The 25,037-nt window shown below is 38.7% G+C and overlaps 1 long non-coding RNA gene across 1 annotated transcript; it reads right to left on the bottom strand.

Moving 5' to 3' along the window:
- Positions 1-501: 501 nt before the first annotated feature.
- On the bottom strand, positions 502-23,972 carry LOC130929345 (uncharacterized). Its single transcript, XR_009066866.1, has 3 exons — positions 23,906-23,972; positions 23,765-23,828; positions 502-587 (listed from the first exon to the last, which is right to left on the bottom strand). It is a non-coding gene; the product is annotated as an uncharacterized LOC130929345 (long non-coding RNA).
- Between the last annotated feature and the right edge of the window lie 1,065 nt (positions 23,973-25,037).

Genomic DNA, 25,037 nt, shown 5'->3' with positions numbered 1-25,037 from the left:
CAGTAGTAGGACTTGTTTTGGCCAATATCCACTGGTGAATGGGAACCTTTTGAAACCCCAGAAAGGCTCACACGCCTCTCCCTCGTACAGCAAGATTTTTCTGCAGCTGTTTAGCTGGTGTGATGCGAAAAATAAACAAATTAATCCGCAAAATCAGCTGAATCCTTAGTCCTTCTCATACAACAGTACGGCTGTATAGTGAAGAGGACGCCTTCTCCCGTACACGTCACAGCGCCCTCTTCCTCAATGCAAGACCGAGGCTGGAAGTCTGTCATATTCGTAGCGCGGGATTAAAAAAATTTAATAAATATATTGATCGCTTCTTCACACATCCAAGTGGTCCATTTCATTCAGGAGCATAAAATACCGTGTGTATTATGAAATAAACATGCTTTTTCGTGTCACAGGCACTTTAAGACGGACGCAAGGCGGATTCTCTTGTGAGAGAAATCAACATGGGTTAGTGCAGGTGCTGAAAATAGGAAAAAGGTGACGCTTACCATTGAAATTGTCAGGAAAACCGGGCAGGCAGGTGGTGTGGACCCAAATGCAGGGAAACGAAAGGCAGCAAGGCAGGTGGCGGTGAACTAAAAAAAAAACGTTTTAATAATAACTAACAAAAGCACAAAGTAGAACCAAAAGTGCTGGGGATCAAAAATGCAAGGTTCAAACAAAACTTACTTTATCGGAGGAACTAATACACGAGGGCTTGGACAGGACTTCGACATCGACATAGACAATGACGCAACAAGGAGTGAAAAGAAACTGGGAGCTTATATACACACAAAGACGAGGGGTAACGACACAACGAGGAACATGTGAGCACAGGAGGATGCAGGTTGGAGGATACACTAGGAGTGAAATCAGGTGAAATCAATGGGCAATCACAGGGACAAGTCACACTAGGAGAAAACCAACACAAAACCTAACAGAAATAAAGATAGAAATGATAGAAAATATGAGCGTGGTGTGCGCATCCGTGAACTGGCTCAACAATACAGCCGTAGAATATCTACGATCTCGACGGTCCTCCTCCGACCTCAGTTCGCCAGTCTTTATAAGTTAAGGTGACAATTATTATTGTGGTAACATCACCAAAGAAATCGCCAGCTTCGTCAGGTTTTTAATCATTTATTTCAGAACTTGTGCAACACAACACGCCTACTGTCCGCCGCAGTTGACGCTAACAACAACACATTAAAAAAGAGAAAATCTCTACCGAACCTTTCTCTTTCTGTCAAGTTAACCACATGGTGCGTTCAGGTACAGCGCGCAAAATACGACCGCCACATTAGAACCTGATTCGTTTCATTATTACAGGGATTAAATTATTCGTATCTTTATTTATAATTTAATTATTTTACTTAGGGCTGTCAAAATTATCGCGTTAACGGGCGGTAAATTTTTTTTAATTAATCACGTTAAAATATTTGACGCAATTAACGCACATGCCCCCCTCAAACAGATTAAAATGACAACACAGTGCAATGCCAACTTGTTACTTGTGTTTTTGGGAGTTTTGCTGCCCTCTGCTGGCGCTTGGGTGCGACTGATTTTATGGGCTTAAGCACCCATGAGCATTGTGTAATTAACTACATCAACATTGGCGGGCTACTCGTTTATTTTTTGATTGAAAATTTACAAATTTTATTAAAACGAAAACTTTAAGAGGGGTTTTAATATAAAATTTCTATAACTTGTACTAACATTTATCTTTTAAGAACTACAAGTCTTTCTATCCATGAATCGCTTTAACAGAATGTTAAAATGCCATCTTGTTGATTTATTGTTATAATAAACAAATACAGTACTTATGTACCGTATGTTGAATGTATGTATCCATCTTGTGTCTTATCTTTCCATTCCAACAATAATTTACAGAAAAATATGGCATTTTTTTAATAGATGGTTTGAATTGCGATTAATTACGATTAATTAATTTTTAAGCTGTAATTAACTCGATTAAAATTTTTAATCGTTTGACAGCCCTAATTTTACTATGTGTAACTGCCATTTGTAATAGTAACAGCAGTATTTATTAAGGATTTAGTTTAAGTTTTCGGGCTGTGAAAAGAATTATAATGTATTCTTATGAGAAAATCCTGTTCGACATACGACCATTTTGATTTACAAACAAGGTCCTGGAAGAAATTAACTTCGTAGCGGTACCACTATACTGGGTATGTACAGTATTTTCTAACTTACAGAAATCAAGAAATACTGCTGGACATTGAAAATTGCTTGAATCATAGTAACTTTCAAGCAGAGAGCAACAAAATAGCAAAAGCCTAAAAAAATGTTTGAACATTTAATAATTTTTTTAAAAAATTGCTTCAGTGTAAAGACGAATTAAAGAGAAAAAAATTGTCAGGAAAAAAAAAGATTAATATGAAAGTCTCTTCCCTTTGTGGATGTTTTGTTCAATGATAATAAAGTGTCAAAGATCAATCTGTCTTTGTGGGTTATTATAAAAGATCTTTGCACTGAGTTGTAAGTCTGGTCAGAGCAAGGTCACAATTCTGAGGGATTATTTTCAAAGATACAACAATTCCTTCTGTGGCACAAAGGGAGAGATTCAACCACTAACTCAAAGGCTCATTGTTGACTAAAATGGGGATATGTGTGTTTAGGAATTGGCTTGAGGTATTCGAATGACCTTAAAGATGTGGCGAAACTGTGGCTGATAGTAATTTTCTTTCTCAGCTGTAACAGGAGATAGCCTATAGAATGTTTTCATTTACACATTTTACACAGAAACCTCTAAAACCAAAAGTTGTTTTGATATGGAGAAATCTAAACTTGCATATAAATGGAATTGTCTGTGTCCGTGTGTGTTAGTTCCCTAAGGACTCAAACAGCTCAACCGATTTTCTTGAAAACTTACCCATTTGTATTATTCGCGGCTGCGAGTGTTCTTAGGTAGGTTTTGTATCGAATTACCAGCGATAAGTATCGTAAATACACTGCTGGCCAAAAGTATAGACCCCAATAACCAACGTCACACAATAACGTGTCGCTGTATTGTGCCGCCATATTGTCCGTCATTGTGTGTCCGTATTCTCAATGGTCTCAATTTATCGTGCAATTTATAGTGCAATTCATGGAAGCCCCAGTGCTTTCAGACGCTGTAAACTCATTGGATGTGTTGCATAAAAGGCGTTATGTGGAAAAGCTTCGGTCGATCCATTCGCCAGATCCATACTTGATGCCTAAATCGATATTATTCGACCCGCTGTCTTCGCCGTCTCTGCCTGACATCTGCTACCCTGATATCTACAACTATCTTGTCCACAGAAACTCAGCCTATTCTCACGAAACTTTGAAAAACTTTAAGAGCAGCACTCTAAGCAACATTACCCCGTGTGACCCTTTACTTCCAATTTTCTAAAATGGCGATAATCAATTAAAAAAAAAGTTGACTGCGATGGCCGACGCTTCAAGGATAGGTGGATATTGGACTATTTCTTCAATAAAATATGCAACAACTGTGTCCGCCTCATTTGCAAAGAGACAGTCGCTGTTTTCAAAGAGTTCGATGTGACGCGATATTACCAAACAAGACACGCTGACATGTACGACATTACAGGGAAGATACTCAGCGAGAAATTAAAGCAACTTAGAGCTAGTTTAATTTCACAGCAGCAGTATTTCGCAAGAGCAAAGGCGAGATTGTTGAAATTATGAATTAGAAAAATAATAATAATAAAGCAAATGTGACAAACAGAAGGGCTTGCTAAAATTTGTTTAAATATAGTGTTCTACGTAAATCAGCCAAGGTAGCCCCCCACATTTTTACCACACCAAATCTGGCCCCCTTTGCAAAAAGTTTGGACACCCCTGTTTAACTGATGATCCGTAGACAAGGCCAGCTTCTTTCACTTGGTACCAGCTAAATATTATTCGAAAAATAATGATGGTGGAAGAAATAAACATCTTGAATTTGAAACTGTATGTTGTCGGCGATTAGCCTCGCAATGATCTTAATTGTGGTTGTCAGCCCAAAACCCTCTAAATATATATTAAATGCATCTTACCAGGTATAAAATGACTACTACATAGTCTGTGATGATCGTTTGGTGCCCAGTTTTCTCGTCGAATTGCAGCAGTCCATCTCGCTCTCCTCTTCGGGTCTCTCGGAATACGGTAGAACTTCAAGTCCAACCGCCACACACGCCTTCACCATTTTGATTATTAATGTTAACGAGCAGAAAAACACGCCGCAATAGGAGGCATGTACGTAGCGGTAATGTGTAAACACGACGAGCTGACGGCCAATATGGCGGCTCCAGTCAGGGGGGCGGAGTTGTGACGTCAAGTGATTGGGTTCTATTGGCACTCCTGCAATTCTGTCAGATAATGCTCAATTTCTCCCAGAAAATGATTGCAATTACAAATGCTTTGGTAGTAATATCTTCATAGATTTTCTTAAGACTAAAAGACTAGAATGGACAAAAAAAAGTATTATCATTATACACAAAACTCAAAATAATGTGCCGGAAAAAAGTATTGGCACCCTTTGAAAAATCATGTGATGCTTCTCTAATTTGTGTGATTAATTGCACCTGTTACTGACCTGTGGGGCATAACAGGTGGTGGCACTAACTAAAATACACTTCCAGCCAGTTAAAATAGATTAAAGTTGACTCAACCTCTGTGTCCTTGTGTGTACCACATTGAGCATGGATGAAAAAACAGAAGCCCAAAGGCGGAAGTTCCCTGATGCTTTTGGGTTGCTTTGCTACCTCTGGCACTGGACTGCTTGACCGTGTGCATGGCATTATGAAGTATGAAGACTACCAACAAATGTTGCAGCATGATGTAGGGCCCAGTGTGAGAATGCTGGGTCTCTCTCAGTGGGGGTCTTCCAGCAGGACAATGAACCAAAACACACTTCAAAAAGTACTACAAAAGTGTTTGAGTGAAAGCACTGGAAACTTTTAAAGTGGCCAGCAATGAGTCCTGACCTAAATCCCATCGAACACCTTTGGAGAGATCTGAAAATGGCAGTTTGAAGAAGGCACCCATCAAATCTCAAGAGACCTGGAGCAGTTGGCCAAAGAACAATGGCCTTGAATTCCAGTAGAGCATTTTAAGAAACTCACTGATGGATACCGGAAGCGGTTGTTCGCAGTTATTTTGTCTAAAGGTTGTACCACCAAGTATTAGGCTGAGGGTGCCAATACTTTTGTCCGGCCCATTTTTGGAGTTTTGTGTACAATGATAATGTTTTTTTTGTTGTTGTTGTTGTTTTTTGGGGGGTTTTCATTCTCTTTTGAGTTTTTTCATTGCAAGCAAAATAAATGAAGATATTACTGCCAAAATATTTGTAATTTGCAATCGTTTTCTGGGAGAAATTGAGCATTATCTGACAGAATTTTCAACTAGTCATTTGCAAGTGTTACTGCGAGGTAGCTCTCCAACCGGACCCTGGTCCTCTTGGTCTAGTGTGAAAGCACCCTGTTTTTCCCAATACCTTTCACACAGAACCCAACGAAGACATTGCAACTGCATTTAATGAAGAGGTTTTGGCCTGAACTTAAATAGTAGAAACGATTGAAGGCTATTGAAAATGTTGACTAAGCAGTGATAAAGTCCGAAATGAGCAGTTTTTGGCGCCCATCAAAGTTTAACTACTCATTACATTGTAAATAATATTTAACACTAAGTTTGTGTTTGTCAAAGTTGTATCAGAAAAACAGGAATGTTTCTGCTCATTTCTTTTGCACACAACCCAGAGAAAGTAGCATAATGCCACACCTTTGTGTGTTACACGTTACAACAAAAGAAAAATACTGTACAATCTGGTGTTAATCCTCAAATCTAAAATGACTTGTATTAGAATAATGATAATCTACGGGTGTTAGTCACAGTGGGCAACTGTCATTTCTCCTCTCCATGCTAATATTTACCTGCATCAAATCCCTCCTGTAATCTCTGCAGCTGTCAAAAGATGACACGGACATATGTGTTGCCACGGCAATGGCGCGTTTGCCAGCTCTTTGTTGTCTGGGTATGAAATATCTCTGAATGTGAGGATTGTTAGCGCATACACAATTGTCAAATTGGCAAAGGAGAATTTAACAAAAACATGCAAATGTAGCGCCGTGGTCACTCGGGGACGGTCAAGTCGATATGCCAGTTATCCCTTTTTTGCTTAAATCAAAACACTTTTTCGATTCAACTGTGTCAGCGTCTGTGAAATGCCAATTTTTTTCAGGTTTTTTTCTCCTTTGGCGCATCGTCTCCCGGGGTTACCACCAAAGTCTGGATCTCCCAACTGCGTAACGGATAATGAGGATTTTCTTCGTGGGAGGGGGAGGGAATTTACACCACTGCCAGCTTTAGAGCTATTTTGGCTGACAAACTCTATCGAGGAAGTCAGATGAAAACCAATGTTCCCTGAGATTCATTATGGCATCTTTAAGTTTTTCACAAAACACTTTTCTGGTTCCTCAAAGGGGGTACACAGTGTTGTTGAAGATTTACCTTTCAATAGTCAATGAAAAGTTATAAGTGTTAGATTTCTAGATTTGTCTGACTATGTTGAATGAAGTGTGGGTTCAATTTCCACACAGTGAAAGAGGAAAATAATGTTTTGTAATTTGGGATGCTTGTTATTGAACTTGGTGGGTTTTTTTTTTTTTTTTTTTGGCGTGATCAGGCTGGAGACTGTCTTCCTGATCTGGTCACCCTGGAGACAGCTGCTACCAAAACCATTTTTGCATTTTTAACTGTTTCAACAGCATTGACAGTGGGTACGTTTTAGAGCTGAAACGAATACTCGAGCAACTCGAGTAACTCGAGTTTAAAAACTGATCCGAGTAGTTTTATTCACCTCGAGTAATCGTTTATTTTGACAGCTCTAAGCATCACGTTTTGCTCGGACTACTTTTAATGCGGGACAACGCGCTGATGTCACGTGCGTAGAGGAAGAAGCAAAAAAAAAAACTTACTGCAGCCGACAACCGCTACAAACGACGCCGACGTTGCTAAATACTAGCCCGCACATGCTACATTAGTTGCAGCTAGCGTCTGGTAAGTCTCATAGAGATCACATGTATGTTGAACTAGATGCGCAATCACAGACTAGGCCGCGTCTGGGCAGCGTTAGCAAACAGCCGCCATCTTAAAGCAGTAGAGCGCTAAGCGCTAATAAAAAGCGCTAAGCGCTAATATATAAGGTTAACGTTACTGTCACTACTAGCTCATCTTACGTTAGCCCTGCGGAGGGCTAGGTTTCAATCAATTAAAACCACTTTCGATGCGTGGCTAACGTGTCTTACATACAGGCTTTAACATAACATAGCGTTGTGGAGTGATAAGGGTGTCAAATAAAAACTCAATAATGCTAACTATCAATTTTAGCTCAGTAGTCATTGCTGGATAAAACACCAAGTAGCACTAGTCCCTAATGTGCTCCAATACAGCCTGTATCATACATTTATTTTGAACAGTGCAAAAACTCAAAATCCTATCAGGACCTTAACTAGAACTTAAAAATGGCTTGACACAAATAGAAATTCAATTGAAAAACGTGGGGGAAAATCCTAACTTTTAAGTGATGTGTGTTATCAAGCGTAAAGGCATTTTTAGGTGTGTGTATATATATATACATACTGGACTGTCTCAGAAAATTAGAATACACAATATTCTAATTTTTTGAGACAGTCCTGTGTATATATACAGGACTGTCTCAGGAAATTAGAATACACAATATTCTAATTTCCTGACTGTCTCAGGAAATTAGAATATTGTCTAATTTTCTGAGACAGTCCAGTATATATATATATATTGTAAATAAGATCCAAAGGTTTTTTGAGTGAAAGCAGTGAATTAGTCTTTTTTTTTTTTTTAATTCTAGTTACATCTGAGATGCAATTGTTCGCTGTTTTCAACAATATACATAAAAAATAAAGACATTGATTGACTGAAAATGATAAAATGTCTTGTTTTCTCATGTAAATCTATAATTGCTCTTCACCTAAAAATATATTTGTTTTATCCGATTACTCGATTAATCGATAGAATTTTCAGTCGATTACTCGATTACTAAAATATTCGATAGCTGCAGCCCTAGTACGTTTACATGGGTAGTTTTCCTCCATCGATTGAAATCAATCATTTTAAGTGAATAGGATTTGATCTCTATACATGAAGTTTGAGTAAAGAGATTCATGTTCAATCCACATTCACATGGCCCCAACTGAATCAGATAGGGATGGGCTGATCGATACCAAAATATCGATGTATCGATCCCCAAGCAAAAGTATCGATATTTGGAATTAGATTTTCTTTGTCTATTTTTTGGGTATATTTTTGTGTACACTTTTTGTACTACTTTTCCCTTTTGCGTTCTACACGCACGTAAGCAGTGCACGCACATAAGCAGTGCACCTGCGTCTGCTCCCGCCCCCATTTATGTCCCTATCCTGTGTTGATCAGCATGCTTTTCCTCCGCCCCTCTCACGAGGCACCAACACAGTCACACATGTTACAATTAAATTCTTGATTTCTTATGTTTTGTTGCTATTTATTTTTATTTTGTTAAAGGTCTGTTTTAATTATTTCAAAATCTGTTTATAAATTGTGTTAGTAAAATAACATTCAAAAACGGCAAGTGACTATTGTTTGATTTGTTTTTAGTGATCTACCATTAGGGGCTGTAACATGCTACTATTAATTTGTTCTTTAAGTCAGAAACCTTGGCGTAATTATTGACTCAGACCTAAAATTTGATAGCCATCTAAAGTCCGTCACTAAATCCGCTTATTACCACCTAAAAAAATATAACCAGAATTAAGGGGCTTCTGACTCAACAAGACATGGAAAAACTTATGCATGCATTCATTTTTAGCAGATTGGACTATTGCAACGGTATATTTACAGGTCTTGATAAAAAAATCAGTCAGGAAGCTGCAGCTAGTACAGAATACTGCAGCCAGAGTCCTCACAAATACAAGGAAGCTGGACCACATTACACCGGTTTTGAAATCGCTACACTGGCTTCCAGAGAGTCTAAGGATAGACTATAAAATACTACTGCTCGTCTACAAAACACTTAATGGCCTTAGACCAAAATACATGCTTGACTTGTTAGATTCCTATGAGACATCTAGACCCCAAAGGTCGTCTGGAACCGGTCTTCTGCATGTTCCAAGAACAAGAACCAAGCACGGTGAGGCAGCATTTAGTTATTATGCTCCTCACCTCTGGAACAAGTTACCCGAACGTCTGAAGTATGCTCAAACTGTTAGCTCCTTTAAATCAGGGCTAGGTTTTGTGTTGGTTCCCTCCTAGTGTGTTCATGTGATCGCCCATTGATTTCACCTGTTGTTCCTGCTCCTAGTGTATCGCCACCCTGCATCCTTCTGTGTCGCCCATCTGTTCCTCGTTGTCTCGTTACCCCTCATCTCTGTGTGTATATAAGTTCCCAGTTTCTTTTCACTCCTTGTTGCGTCATTGTCTATGTCAATGTCGATGTCGAAGTCTTGTCCAAGCCCTCGTGTATTAGCCCCTCCGATAAAGTAAATTTTGTTTGAACCTTGCATTTTTGATCCCCAGTACTTTTGGTTGTACTTTGTGCTTTTGTTAGTTATTATTAAAACGTTTTTTGAGTTCACCGCCACCTGCCTTGCTGTCTTTTGTTTCCCTGCATTTGGGTCTACACCACCTGCCTGCCCGGTTTGCCTGACAGAGACTGACTAATCAGATTTTGTTGTTGATGGATTGGTTTGTGAGTTTGTAGGGAAACTGCTTTGCTAGTTATCAAAAGCAGCAGTTTTTCCATTGCAATGCATATTTGACACAAAGAGACTTTTAATAATTTTTGAGTGCTTGCTTTAGTTGTACATTACATTTCATTAGAATGGCTGAGAACTCTGCAGGGTTGTATATGTGTGTGTGTATATATATATATATACTGTATATATGTATATATATATTAGGTCTGCAGCTATCGAATATTTTAGTAATCAACTGAAAATTCTATCAAGTAATCGGATAAAACATTTTTTTTTTTTTTTAGGTAAAGAGCAATTATAAATAAAGATGAGATAACAAGACATTTCATCTAATATTGAACCATTTTCAGTCAATCAATGACTTTATTTTCGATGTACATTGTTGAAAACAGCCAACAATTGCGTCTCAAATGTGACAAAAAAAAAAAAAAAAAAGACTAATTCACTGCTTTCACTCCAAAAACTTTTAGATCTTATAAAAAATATATTTCTTACCTAAAAATGTAATTACGCTTGATAACACACATCACTTAAAAGTTTTTCCCACGAGTTTCAATTAAATTTCAGCTTGTGTTAAGCTATAAGTTCTAGTTAAGTTTTAAATTATTCTAAACTTTAAGTCATGATAGGATTTTGAGTTTTTGCAGTAAAAAATATATGTTGTGCTGTATTGGAGCACATTAGGCACCAGTGCTACTTGGTGGTAACCCTGCTTATTTAAATTTTGGGACATGCGAATTCATCATGTCCTTTGTTTAAAAAAAAAAAAAAATAACTCTTGAAATGTTTTCAGTACTTTTGTTTTTTTTTTAATTCTTTTTTGTGTAAACAACAAGTGATTTATGTACAAGAATTTGAGGGAAAAAAACAATACATTATTAATAATAAAAACTTTCTAATGTATTTTCAAAGACAATTATGTTCTGAAATCTGCTGTATCTGGTCCCAGCTGGGTGTTATTGTATATCAAACCCACTGTTGCGGAACCTCGCCCGCCATGATCGACGAGTTACTTTCAGTAGTCTGTCCTCCAAGGCAGATCTTGATCGAGACCCGACCGCTGGATAAGCCCCGGGCGACCTGTCGCGCCTCGCCTCCCGCTGCTCAATTACGACCTCGCCGAGAAAGGAACGCGGCGACAGCTGACAAACAAACTGCCACCCACACAGACGATTCTATTGAAGCCGTCTGTGAACAAAGGCTCCGAATGAACGGCAACAATCTCTCTGTGGCTTTGATGCATCGTCCCGTTGATGCCTCCTGACACTCAGGACCGCCGTCATTTGTGATCCCCTCAAGGTAGCCGGAATGACTTCAGGGCGACAAACCTAATATCGGCGCTCCGTCTGTCGTACAGGTGAGTTAATGGAGAGTAATGCGCCAGTCGCTCTGTAACTTGTTATTGACTCCAGGAATTAATGCCATTAAAAAGTTGAAATGAGCGACATATGAACTACCTCCAGGGGAAATTAGCATCCGCGCCGGTCTTCGAAGGAGAAGCGCCGAGCGAGGTTATTTGTTCAAACTGAGACGATCGATGGCAATTAGATGCACGCTTACTTCTCAGCCGACTGCTATTGATGGAATATGACGTTAGACTAGCACAGAGATTCTCACTTCCTGTTTGGCTGGAAGCCATCTTGTCGGATGACAAATAGTTCTGAGCGTCAGCAAACACGTCCGCACAGTAAGCATTGAAGGAATGGACTTAAAAATGATTGGAACTGTAGTTGACAAACAAGGTTTTGGGTTTAAATTAGGGTTTCCTTGGAGGGTTGGGGTTTTAAATTAGCATTACAAGAAAGGGTTGGGGCTGGGTTCTCCAAACTATTCCACATGGGCTACAGTGGGTGCAAGATTTCACTCCAACCAAACAAGACAAAACCCCTTTCACCAATGTGCATAGGTGGAGTTTGACTTTTGGGGCAGGGGGTGCACAACATGTTGATGACCCCAAAATGCAGTGTCAGCAATAAAATTAAATTACCTGAATATTTATAATAATAAGTTGAAAGTGAGCGTTTTTTTGTTTCCCATTATTCTTGCGGAGAATTCTAAATCAGGCTGCTTAGGACAGCGATACTCTTGGCCAAAATTGTCATCCATTGAAAATGGTACGCCCGCCGGTGTCGTGCCAATGTAGTTACCCCAGTCAAAAATTGTATCCCCTGGGCGGAGCCATATGGAGGTAGATTGCTTCAATCAAAATATATATTTTCAACCAAAAAAAGTCGCTTCAATCAAAAAAAAAAGTTTTTGAATGCAAAAATAAATTTGAAACTCAAAAGACAAAAATAAATAAATAAATGCATGTCAAAACTATTTTTCTCTGATTGATTTTTATTTTATTTTGTTTGATTGAAGCAACTTTTTGATTGAAATACCCTAATTTTCGCACGATAAGGCGCACCTGACTATAAGCCGCAGCCCACCAAATTTAGCACGAGAACGGCATTTGTTCGTAGAGAAGCCGCACTGGACTATAAGCCGCAGCTGTCCTCACTGTATCATGGGATATTTATACCAAAAGATATTAACCGGTACAACCTTATTTGACAGCGGCATCATACGACCGACTGTTATAAAACCAAATGAACCATCATTAAACTTTGGGCCAATTAGTGCAAAGCTTTATTGCTTCAAGAAGCTTCATTTGGCCATCACTGCTCCCTTGGGGGAGACCGTCAACCTCTGCTGCCACCTGCTGTTGACATCCAACATGCCTCTTAGCATGCATTGCAGAGCTGCAGATGTAAATAACAATCAAAAATCATGTTCTGTGCTAAATATTTCTTCAGTTACTGTTCGAATTGTTTCATCAATTGCTCGTTATGGTATTTGCTAACACTTTATTTGACAGTGGTGCCATAGGACTGTAATTACACAATCATAATAGTGACATGTCTCTGTCCTGAGCATTCATGAATGCTTATAACAGATGTCATTAAGTGTTATCCGGCAAATGATCTCACTTTTGAATGGATGCAAAAGATCCAAGATGGACAAAAATTGAGTTAGTGACATAATTTGCCAAATGACAATGACATAAGCATTCAGTAATGTCCATGATAGTGTCATGTCATAATTTTGATGATCTTATGACAGTCTTATGACACCGCTGTCAAATAAAGTGTTACCTAAAAAAAAAAAAAAAAAAAAAAAAAAATCAACAAATAAGCCGCACTGGACTATAAGCCACAGGTATCAAAATGTAGGAAAAAAGTAGCGGCTTATAGTCCGAAAATTACGGTAACGTTGATTTGTGTCTGGGCCACATTTGGCTAGGACGTTTTTCTCTTTATTATTCAAACCAAAAATAAGTTGCTTAAAAAAATATATACATTTTCAAAAAGAAAAATTAAAATTGAAAAAGAAAAATTTCAATCATAGAAAAAAGCGAAAAAATATTTGAGATTGAAAAATTTGCATTTGAACACTTAAATTTTCATTGAAAATTTTTCTTTGATTGAAGCAATCCTTTTTGCGTTCGGGCCACATTATGATTAGGACAAGAGAAATAGAAATATTTTTTTCTCTAAAAAAAAAAATATATATATATATATATATATATATATATATGGAGGCAGATTTGTGTCTTCATTATTCCATCCCCAAAAAAGTTGCTTCAATCAAAATATATATTTTCAATTAAAAAAGTCACTTCAATTTAAAAAAAATGTGTTTGAATGCAAAAATACATTTGAAACTCAAAAAAAAAAAAAAAAAAATTGAAGTCAGTTTTTTTTTTTTTTGGGTTGAAGCAACTAATTTATTGAAGTAATGTTATATCAAAATATATTTTCATAAGAAAAATCGCTTCAATCAAAAAAAAAAGAAAAATTTTAATAATATAAAAAAAGTATTTGAACGGAAAAAATATTTGACACTCAAATATTCGCATTTGAACACTTAATTTTTCATTTAAAAAGTTTTCATTGATTCATTCATTTTTATTTATTTATTTATTTATTTTTAAATAAAATGCAAAGCAAATGACCGTCTAAGGTGCTCGTCACATGATCTGTTCGAAAAATCATTTTGACCCATAATAAAAATATTGTTTTTTGTTCATTTCATACATTTTTGTTGTTTGTTTTATTGCTTAACAACTTTTATATAGATAGGAAAGTCAATGCAATTACAATTTTTGGCCACCAGGGGGGCCTGGACCACATGGGCCCCCCTTAAACTCCGCTTATAACTATGTGGTGATTTACAAGTGTAATTAGTCAATTGCAGTCAGGTGCCGGTTTTATTTGTTTTGAGCAGAAACCTTGTTGGTTCAACTGTATGTGCAGGATCGGTACAAACAAAAACCAGGACCCACAGCAGCTCTTGAGGACCGGTTTGGAGACCCCTGGGTCAGGGTTTCAAATTAGGGTAGATTTACAAATTAGTCTAACTGCAACTGTAGTCTTTAAACAAATCTGAATAAGGAAAAATACTGCAATAAAATAATGCAAACTGGTTAAACTTGAGAGTAGCTGAGATCTGTCATGACAGAACATCGCTTCAATGATATCTGGCGCCATCTAGCGTCGTGAATGGGAATAATGTCTAAACCGTGAATATAAGACGACCCCCTCTTTTTCAGTCTTATTTCAATGCAAAAAACACCGTCTTATATTCGGGCCAATACGGTACTTGATGTACTGCAAACCACAGACTGTGATACTAACCAAACAACATTTCCTTGCCACCAAAGCCTGTTACGTGCAAAAAGGTATGTGATTTTAGCTATAGTCCGGACCACAGTGAGGTTGCTTTCACACCTATAGCGAACCGCACCACAGTCTGCTTGGAAGCGAACCGAGACCACCTCTCTAAAGAGGTCTCGGACCAGATTTTTGACCCGCACCAGAATTCGCTGGTTTGTATTCAAACCTGCCCAAAAGGTGCATAGTAAGGGTGTAACGGTACATGTATTTGTATGGAACCGTTTCGGTACGTGGTGCTCGGTTCGGAACGGATGCGTACCGAACGAGTTTCTGACGTAATGTAACCCTTACTTTTCGAGGCTGTGAGTCGATCGGGTTACAGTTTCTTTGTGTAGATTATATTTACTCCGTCTTCTCTACTATAATGAGGACCAACACGGTAGGACAGTATAACCCAGAAACCTCAACGGCGCGACAACGTGAGAACGCGGTGAAACGCGAGCGTTAAAGTCAATCAGCCAATGCACACCAGTCGCAATGTGGCCGCGTGTTAGACACGTCCCAGAAGTAGCTCAACACGACGCACGCGAAAAGAACGGCAGAATTTATTATTTGACGCGAGACGCGACCCTCCTGAGTCAATACTACTACGTACTACAGGTAGCTAGGATCGGGCAGACCGGAAGTCACTCGTGTAAAAATATGGTGGATCCGGTCGATTTTTAAACTAATATGCAATCGTAACCCACTTTTTGAGTCCATCAGATCTCTTGAGTGGTAGATCGGGGCACAGTTGACTTGTCTATGTTGATTTACTGCTGTCTTCTCTGCTGTAATAATAACCAACACGGCCCCGTGTTCAATACAAAACCCTCCTACCACAACAAAACAAGTAGGAACTAATATTCACATAGGAACTAAAGTTATACAACATAAAATATACAATATAAATGAATACTAAAACACATTTGTAAAATATAAACACATAATAAAATAAATAATAGCTCATTTAAATAAAATAAAATGAGCTAAAACACATGTAATTAAATAATAAGAATAATACACAGATCCTGCTTACACAATTAGATTTATTAATTTCTGTGTGGCGCTTTAACTTGAGAAAATCCACCAATCAAGCTTTTGAAAACCGTTCATAAGGGAAAAAATGATTCATTGAGGCATTTCATTTGTAAAATACATATTAAAATCTTTGTCATTGGGATTTCTTTTCTCTTTAGCACAGGACTTCTTTTTTCGTCTTTCTTTCAGAAAGAAAGCTGATCAATACGCGGGGTCTGAAAGGCAAATGGTTGTTGGATTATCTTTAAATACCCGCTACTTTTTGAGCAGAATTCTAGCTTTGTATAGGCTAATGTTCCTATTGTTGAAAGCACAAAGGTGTGTAATAAACAACTAGCACATTTATATTTTGCATTTTGTTTTCTTACTCTACCGAAAATGAACCGAACCATGACCTAAAAACCGAGGTACATACCGAACCGAGATTTTTGTGTACCGTTACACCCCTCGTGCATAGCATTAACTTTTTTTGTTTGGTGTGGACCAAGCAGGGCATGTGTGAATACGCCGTAAATTAGAGTTCTCTACTACAAATAGGAAGTCATCCTGTGCAGCATTTCGAATTTCCTGGAATACTATGCTGACTGGTGCTGATTAGATAAAAAAGACTCGGTTAGATGAAAGGAGAAAAAGCTGTTTCCTACTGTTGCTCCTGTTCCGTCCCTGCTGGCTTTCCTTGACTCTGAGTGTTGAAGGAGCTTCTTTTATGATTTCATTTTTGGGATCATTCCTAGCCTCAAGCATGAGGAAGCGAGAAAGCCAAGTGACAGTGTAAACACTCCATTACACTTGACTTGTTCTAAACTTTCGATCAATGACGGAGCACAAAACATTGGGCTTTGCATTGACGCCTCCTCACAAATCCCCACTGACATGGTACAATACACCTGTCAACACTCAGGGTTTCAAGACAGGATTAGGGTTTCAAATGTATATTTTAAACCTGGGTTTCTGGTTTCAAACACAGATACTGTCCTTGTAATGTAGTTTTTGAAGCATAACTGAGGTTTTGAAATTATAGTTATGAGCTCATAGTAGAGTTTCAAGACAAGATTAGTTTTAAAAATATGGTTTTGAAGCCTGAGTTAGGGTTTCAATACAGGTTCAAGGTTGGATTTTATGTCCTAAATGTATGTTTTATTTACTTATTTATTTATTTATTTATTTTCCCTTCAGGCATGACAAATCCAAACAGCATTTATATGTGTTTTCAACCCGAAAAGAAAAGGGCTGACGGGAGAAGCTGAAGCTTATTGAAACCCGTCCCCAGTATACCATATAGGACGCAGAAAATATTGAATATCAATTTTTGACATTCAGATTTCGTACGGAGCTCAGGAAAATGCGTCCTTCGCCTTCGAGTGTCTAAGTAGGCTTACGTTACATACTTTGCCCAAAAAAAATAAAAATAAAAAATCTGATTGAAGAAATTGGGTTTTAAGTCAGGGTTGGTGGTTGGGGAGGTTGGCATTTCAGGTTGTGTTGCAGGACAGGGCTTGGGACTAAAACTAAAGACTGACCCCAAATAAGGGTTTTTCGGCTAGTTTAAGTAGTTGAAAACTCTTAGGTTTGGTGTTGGTTCCCTCCTAGTGTGTCCCTGTGATTGCCCATTGATTTCACCTTTCGTGCCTGTTCCTTGTGTATCCTCCAACCTACATCCTCCTGTGTCACCCATCTGTTCCTCCTTGTCTTGTTACCCCTTGTCTCTGTGTGCATATAAACTCCAAGTTTCTGTTCAATCCTTGTTGCGTCATTGTCAATGTCAATGTCAAGTCCTGTCCAAGCCCTCGTGTAGCAGTCCCACGGATTAAGTTAGTTTTATTTTAACATTGTCTTTTTGATCCCCAGTCCTTTTGGGTTGTACTTTGTGTTTTTGTTAGTTATTATTAAAACGTTTTTTGAGTTCACCGTCACCTGCCTTGTTGCGTTTTGTTTCCCTGCATTTGGGTCCACACCACCTGCCTGCCCGCAATCCCTGACAGAAAACATAGAATTCCTATTCAACTTCATTCAATGCCAAATATGAACATTTATTTATTAACTTATTATAACCTTTCCTGTTCAGCTGCTTGACACGGATAATGGGAATCTGAGTGTTGTATTGGTCTGAACAACTTAAATGTACCACATGGGAGTATAATATACTCCCATTGTGAAGATTATTCATTGTGTTTCATTTATTAGGAGAAAGCAGTGAGCAGGAAGGGGTTATGGAGGGGACAGAAAGGGAAATAGGACAGGAGAGAAGAGAAGAACAAACAACAACAAGAAATACATTCATACCCGTCAAGTTGTACAGTTTTGGCGTAAATTGTACAAGTGAGCACTGATTTTTAAATGTGTACACCGTACGTTCAAAATCTGTACGTTTTTCGTGCATTACGGGGTTTTTTTCTCCGGATTTTGTCACCGTTTCGGCAACGAGACAATGTTGATTACTACGTTGGTTGAATGACATGAGAAAAGTCAGACACGGAGAGGGAAGAACGGGAGTGGGAAGGAAGGAAGAGTGTTGTGACGCTGTTGCAAACGCGATGCTAGGCTAGGTGGCGCCAATATTTCCTGACTGTAGCCGACAGCCTAAAATCTACACCCACTTGATGCTACACTAGATATCATATAGAACTACATGCGAAATGACAGACTCAGCGGCGTTAGTAAACAATCACCATTTTAAAGCAGTAGACTTCTCAGAGAGGCTCTGTTGTAGTGAACCTAACTTTTTATCTAAAATACTCCTAAATCGGTAAAATCTTGACTTGAATCTTTTGAAAATATTTAAAGGATGAAACAGTTTTAAAACTTTCACATGTCGAAAGTAGATGGAAGGGAACTAATGCAAAAACGGGAGCAATTTTAACAACTCTAACAGTCAATTCACAACATTAAATGACTTCCAAACATAGCAAAGGTTACTATGTTTTGTTTCTTTCTTTGTTTTTTTGTTTGTTTTTTTTTTAAATGAAAAACGTAACACCAGTTACTTTGCCAAGGACTAATTACTCTTACATTCAGGTTACTGAGTTACTAACTCAATTACTTTTTAGGAGAAATAATTTGTAACTGTAATTAATTACTTTTTTAAAGTAAGATTAACAACACTGGTCAGAAAGATGAGGTCTGCAGAATGAAAAGTGACGAAAGCGGAGATTTCATTCTGCCAATTTGTTGCCGTACACAATTTGCCTGCAACTATGGCTGATCTCTTCTCAGAATTAGCAAAAGAAATGTTCCCTGACTAAAAGATTGCATTGGTTAATTAATAAATAATCAAGTTGATTTTATCAATTGACCTTTTTAATTTATAATTGGACACACTAACGAACTACATTCCAGTCAAACTGAATTGCGAGCTGAAATGCAGCCATCAAGACATAGAAATTGCCAAAAGTGCTACATACAATTAATTATAACACAAGTCACTGTTAAATTGTAGTAATCATGATGTAGCTGAAGATATTGATTGTTCTTTGATTGCACCAGGTTATATGTGACAATACTACCAACAAATTTGTTTTATTTTTGTTTCATATTGCACGCGATATAAAACATTGTAATATTAGTCACCAATTTGTAAGGGTATAAATCATTATTTGTAAGATTGCCAACGGCCTCGGGTTGACAGGTATGTACATTCAACGCCTACACTAACTATGAATATAGTAGCGCTTTCGTTAGCAAATTGTATTTAAGGTTGACACCATGTGGGGGGCCTGATGTCCGAAGATAGAAAAAGGAGGGGGGGTCAGAAAGAGATGCGATTAGGTCGGGTGGAGTGTACACAAATCGACAATGTGAGGTGTAGAACCTACTTTTACAGTATGTGAATCACTTTTAAGTGTGGATATGTTGACATCCTATTCTATGCTGCCTGATCGCTAATCCTGGCATCGATAGTTTCTCTACTTGAGTGTGTCTAATTGCACCCAGTCATGTGTAAATCCCATCAGACGTGTGATAGTCCAGTAGACAAGTCGAAATGCTGCGCAGGGGCTGCCCCAGGGCCACGGCCCCTCCCCAGCCAATCAGGCCAGCGCAGCCCGTCCCCCCTCCCGCAGCTCCAGCAAGGGGGCCGCCATCATCCCCCCGGGATACAGGGATCCATTAACCGGCCTTTCGAAAGGGATGAGGGGATGTGCCACCGCCACAACCCCCCCCCAAGCGACACGGCATACTACGGGAGCCCCACAGCCAACTAGGCCCAGGGCAAGACAGGGTCCCCACCCAGAGTTGCTGACACTCCGCCAAAACACCGGAACCCGGCCAGTGACCCGTGCCGGAGCCCAAGGAGGATACCCAGGTAGAAAAGAAGCCAAGAAGCCCCCGCTGGGCGGCGCAGGACTGGAGCCCCGATCCCCCCATATCCCCGCAACTAGCAGCCAGGCAACGAGGGGGCCACGCCCCAGGAGCCATGACATAGAGAAAAAGTGTGGGACGCACCTACCACCATATTATTTAGGCTATCCGGTCCCCGACTGGTAGCCATTACCCAGCACCGTGATGGGATTGTGTGGGGATAGTAGTGTATCAACATTTAAATTTGAACAAATTACATGAGTACACACTAAGCCTGAATGATACTGTATATCATTTAAACATCGCCATCGCGATGTGCGCGTGCGCGATAGTCCCATCCCAAGCACGTGCGATAGTTTTTTTTTTTTTTTAATCCACATTCGCCTTGCTTTCTGCTCTGCGCACAACCTCACACCCTCCCTCTCCCAGCCCTTTGTTCCTCTCAGTCACTCCGGCACTTGCTTATTAAAGTTAACGATGGCTTTGATCTGGCCAAAGAAGCCGGGCAGCAATCTGTCAATCATCGTTTAACTTGTTAAACAGTTTCTGCAAGGAAGCCGCGCTGGAATGAATGTGTGTGTGGAGACGTTGGAGACATAAAAATGCCAGAAGTGATCATGAGGAGTTTGAAATTTCTACATGTCACTCCAACTGTCACAGCTAAGGTAGATAAACAGAAGCATTTAATAAAGCCAAGCATTTATCTACTACAACAGTACTTTATTCTTGTTCAAAAATGATTGGTTGGACTGTTATGTTTAAAACTGATCATAATTATGACATTTGAAGTGCTTAAAAAACATTTATTTATATACATTTTTTAAATCACTTTGGGGGAAAAGTGAGGAAAAAAACATGGCTTATATGTATCTCTTTCCAATGCTAAATCTGAATAAATATATTAAGCAAAGAAAAAAAAAAATGGGAGGGGAGGGCGCTACTTCGCGGTTTTTCACTTAGGCGGGTTCTGGTCCCCATTAATCACGAAGTGATGATGAGTCATCCAGTGAAAATTTCTTTAAAAAAATATATATATACATTTTTTTTTAATATCACAATATAATATCGCAATATAGTGCAAACCCCCCAAAAATCGCAACAGTACCGTATTTTTCGAACTACAAGTCGCTCCTGAGTATAAGTCGATCCAGCCATAAAATGCCCAACGAAGAGAAAAAAAACATATACAAGTCGCACCGGAGTATAAGTCGATTTTTGGGGGGAAATTTACTTGATAAAATCCAACACATAGAACAGACATGTCATCTTGAAAGGCAATTTAATATTAAAATACAATAGAGAACAACATGCTAAATAAATGTAGAGTGTACAGTGTATGAACAACGAAATGTGAATATACTGTCCTACGTTAAAGCTCGGTCGTGGCTATACAGCGAACTCCCAAAAGACAATGCTGGACGTCCGTATAATTTGCTGAATCAATTTGGTCCTCGATAGAAAACAGGTTCGCATCAACGTAAATAAATGATAATTAGGTACTATTAGTAATAAGTAACAGGTTAGCATGCGTTCGCTATCATTAGCACATAGCACATCGTTCAAAAAAACCACACAACTGGCTCTAAGTGTCCGATCGCGGGTGGAAAACACACAACAACAACAGAAAAGATGATACACGCAGGCGTTGCCTCTGTAGAGATGATTTAAAAGCATAAACAATGAAAGTAGGTTCGCAGCCGTCTATTCTCTCTAGCTAACTCGCCCACTCAACTCACTCAGAGCTACGTAGCTGTCCATCTTCTTCTGGCGTGTCACGTAAACAAGCGCGAGTGCGCCCTCACGTGGGCGTGAAAGCGCCACAAACTAAATGCAGCCATTTCAAGATAAAAAAGTCAATAATACAATTGAACATACACAGCCAAAGGCAGAACACGAACGTGGCCATAGCTATAAAGACTTATTTAGATAACTATAGCATAAGAACATGCTAACAACTTTACAAAACCATCAGTGTCACTGCAAAACACCAAAATAACATGTGAAATTATATCATAATGTGTTAATAATTCCACACATAAGTCGCTCCTGAGTATAAGTTGCACCCCCAGCCAAAATATGAAAAAAAAACGCGACTTATAGTCCGAAAAATACGGTAGTTTTTTCCAATATCGTTCAGGCCTAGTACACACATATCTAGCATTTTCTTATTTCATGGTAAGCATCAGTCAGTTGATTTGAGAATCTTTCATTTCTCTGAGAATTGAGTGTTTGCACTCCTGTGCCCAATGTGAACCCATGCGACACCTTGCAATCGAGGTATGAAAGCTTTCCTTCGTCTATTTTTAGCGTGACGTCTCGGAGGTTGCGTGAACTAAACTTTACCCCCGAGCGGAACACCTTGCTTCTTTTTAATCATCGCTTAGTGGTGAAATTCACACACGGTAAAATGCATTTTTTTCACTCATCATCCTTTTTATTGTATACAGTCACCTTTTGTTCTTCCTCTGCAACTGCAAAAAGAAAAAAAAAGATGGTAGGAGTTTCTTTCAAGTCGGTGGCCTCGCAGTTATGTTCTTTTCTATTAATATGCAGCGGATGCCAACACCAAAATGAATTGTCGGGCACTAGGAGAATATCATTAAGGTTGCTACGGGGGTGTGGGAACCTTCTATGCAGGGAGATGGATATTCTCTGCATTTCAGGAACTGCGGGCGGGAGTTGGATGACGCTTTTATGGCGGCAGCTTCTTGTACTTTACACTCAGAGTACATATCCTAACTAAAGCATCCATTAACAGCAAAACACTTTTCTTTTTATGTCAGCAACCTGACTTGCAAATTAGCTGAGGAAAAGCATGAGGTTTCAAGTCAGGATTGGAAATTTAACACATTGGCTGCCATTGGAGGTGATAGACAGCCAATCAATTTGAATTTAAAGGGCTGGCAGTGCCGATGAGTTGCGTTTCAAGCAATGGATTGGGTTTCAAATTAGGTCTTCAACCCCAAATTGGAGTTTCATATAAGAGTTGAACTTGTTTTATGCTTCTGCAGCTGGCCGACAGCATAGCTACGGCAGTTTTACGGATTCAAAATGGACGTTACATGACTGCTTGAGTTTTGAAATTTATACTTAAAGCAATGTTAGGGATTTTAAATTGGGCTTTCACTGCACGAAACCAAGTGTTCAAGAAAATCTCACGCACACAATTCTTCAACATCCCAAGGCGAGCGCCACTCCCTAATATTTCATCAAAGCATCAACAAATCTGCCCGCACAAGAAAAAAAAATTGCCCACACGCAACGCTATAAATAGCATCAACAGCCGCGTCGTCAGAGAGTGTGGGAATCCTCCTTCCCGCCGTCCAAAAATGGCGACTAAACGCCACAAAACCAGTGCTGTTTTATATAACAATGCTCATTATTAGATGTATCTTTCCATGATTCATATGTCCAGTAGTTACTATTTTCTATAGCATGTACATTTTATGTGCAGAATTTGAATACCTACCCATTAGTCATTTTTATACACTCAGTTGTTTCACTACTAATGCACAATCTGCTGTTTTCCACTAAAACAATGATCGTTGTATTTTATTTACAGGCGGCCATCTTCTAAATAATCAATTTTACTTGACAAATGGAATAGATTTGCAAAAGCAATAAACAGACATAATCTGCATTAAAGCACTCTATGATGGAGACAAATAGGCAAAGGTGAAAGTGGTTAGATTTCATCTCCTCACATCTAAATGCAAAACCAAGTTTAACAACTTTAGAACATAATTTAAGAACAAAAGATGTACATATAAATTGAAGATAATGAAAACATTGACTTATTGTTTTAAATAATCAACATACAACATTAACATATTTGTATATGAAAAAATACCACCTTACTATATTTCCAATTTCCTCCGATTGGGTTTTTTTTAGACATAGAAAAGACACAATATTTTGTAACTCAACTCTACAGGAAAACGTGTCTATCTCATAGCCGTTAGCATAGTAGCATACAGCATAGCAACTCACCGGAGTCTTGTATCACACAGAATAACTCAAAATAATTCGCCCATTAGAGCAGTCTGGAACTCGTCTGCAACAAAAATCAACCTTATATGGTTTCACGTACATAAAATTGAACAATTAAAAAAATTTTTTTTTAACTATTACCAGTTTCTCTTTAGTCTGAGTCTCACGCGCTAGCATTAGCAGTTTCTCCATTAGCATTCATAGCATCTCCATTTCCCAAAATGCAATGCTCATACCCCCACTTTTAGTGCAATGCCGAATCATGTAGTGCCATCTAGTGGACATTTCAACTCAGAACAGTCATCTAAAATGCAGTTCTTAATAAAAACCATGACCTGTACTTTTATCAGTTTTACACTTATAAATAATTAGCCGAACAAAAATGAAATCCAAATGTTCCCATTTAAATGGAAGATGTTCTGAACCTCCCATCAGCGCAAATAAAATAAAATTCAATTAAAATAAGGCTCTTCAACTTTCTCCTTTCTCATAAAGATCTGATCAAATCTGTAAGGAGTCCAGTTTGATTTCGAGTGAGGAAAACACCGACTTAAGTTCCGTCGCAGCTATGGATGGTCAATGCTCAATGTCAAGCTAGTCAAAGCCGACATGCTAATATGGCTAGCAGTGGATGGATCCTCCTTTCTGGCATCTTTTTCCTTTTCAAACAAAAATAAATAGAAAACAACAGTGGCTGGCTGAGCAAAAAAACAAAACACAGTGGCTGGCTGAGCAAAAAAACAAAACATACTTCCTCAGCCACTTACAACCCCACTAGAGATCCCCAAAGCCAACAACCAATCACAGTGCACATCACTCGAACGGTTCACCTACCGCACTTCCCGTGTGCCGCGATCGCCCATATACATGCGAAATGCAACAAACTCTCCCCTCTAAAAAGCATGGAGCCAAAAAAAATGCATTTTAATTTCCCGTTATAGGTACAAATACAAAGTTTCCCCTGATTACACATTCAACACTACTTACGCTTTACCGCTGTTTCAAATATTGCGCACTGCGGCCATCCTTGAAAGCATGTCGAACACCATCACTGTGCAAGCATTGTCACAATAAAACACCATCAATAAAATAGACCATTCCTAATGTTTAACTGTTCATTGGTTTACCTGTATTACCAGTGCTGTCAGTAACGTGTTAGTTACTGTAATCTGATTACTTTTTTCAGTAACGAGTAATCTAACGCGTTCATTTCTCTACACCAGTAATCTGATTAGTTTCCTTAGTGTCTCTGCGTTACTATTTTTTCATTGCC

Source organism: Corythoichthys intestinalis, chromosome 14 (genome assembly GCF_030265065.1).
Source record: "Corythoichthys intestinalis isolate RoL2023-P3 chromosome 14, ASM3026506v1, whole genome shotgun sequence".
In the NCBI taxonomy this organism is placed as follows: domain Eukaryota; kingdom Metazoa; phylum Chordata; class Actinopteri; order Syngnathiformes; family Syngnathidae; genus Corythoichthys; species Corythoichthys intestinalis.
This window is presented reverse-complemented; position numbering and strand designations above follow the sequence as displayed.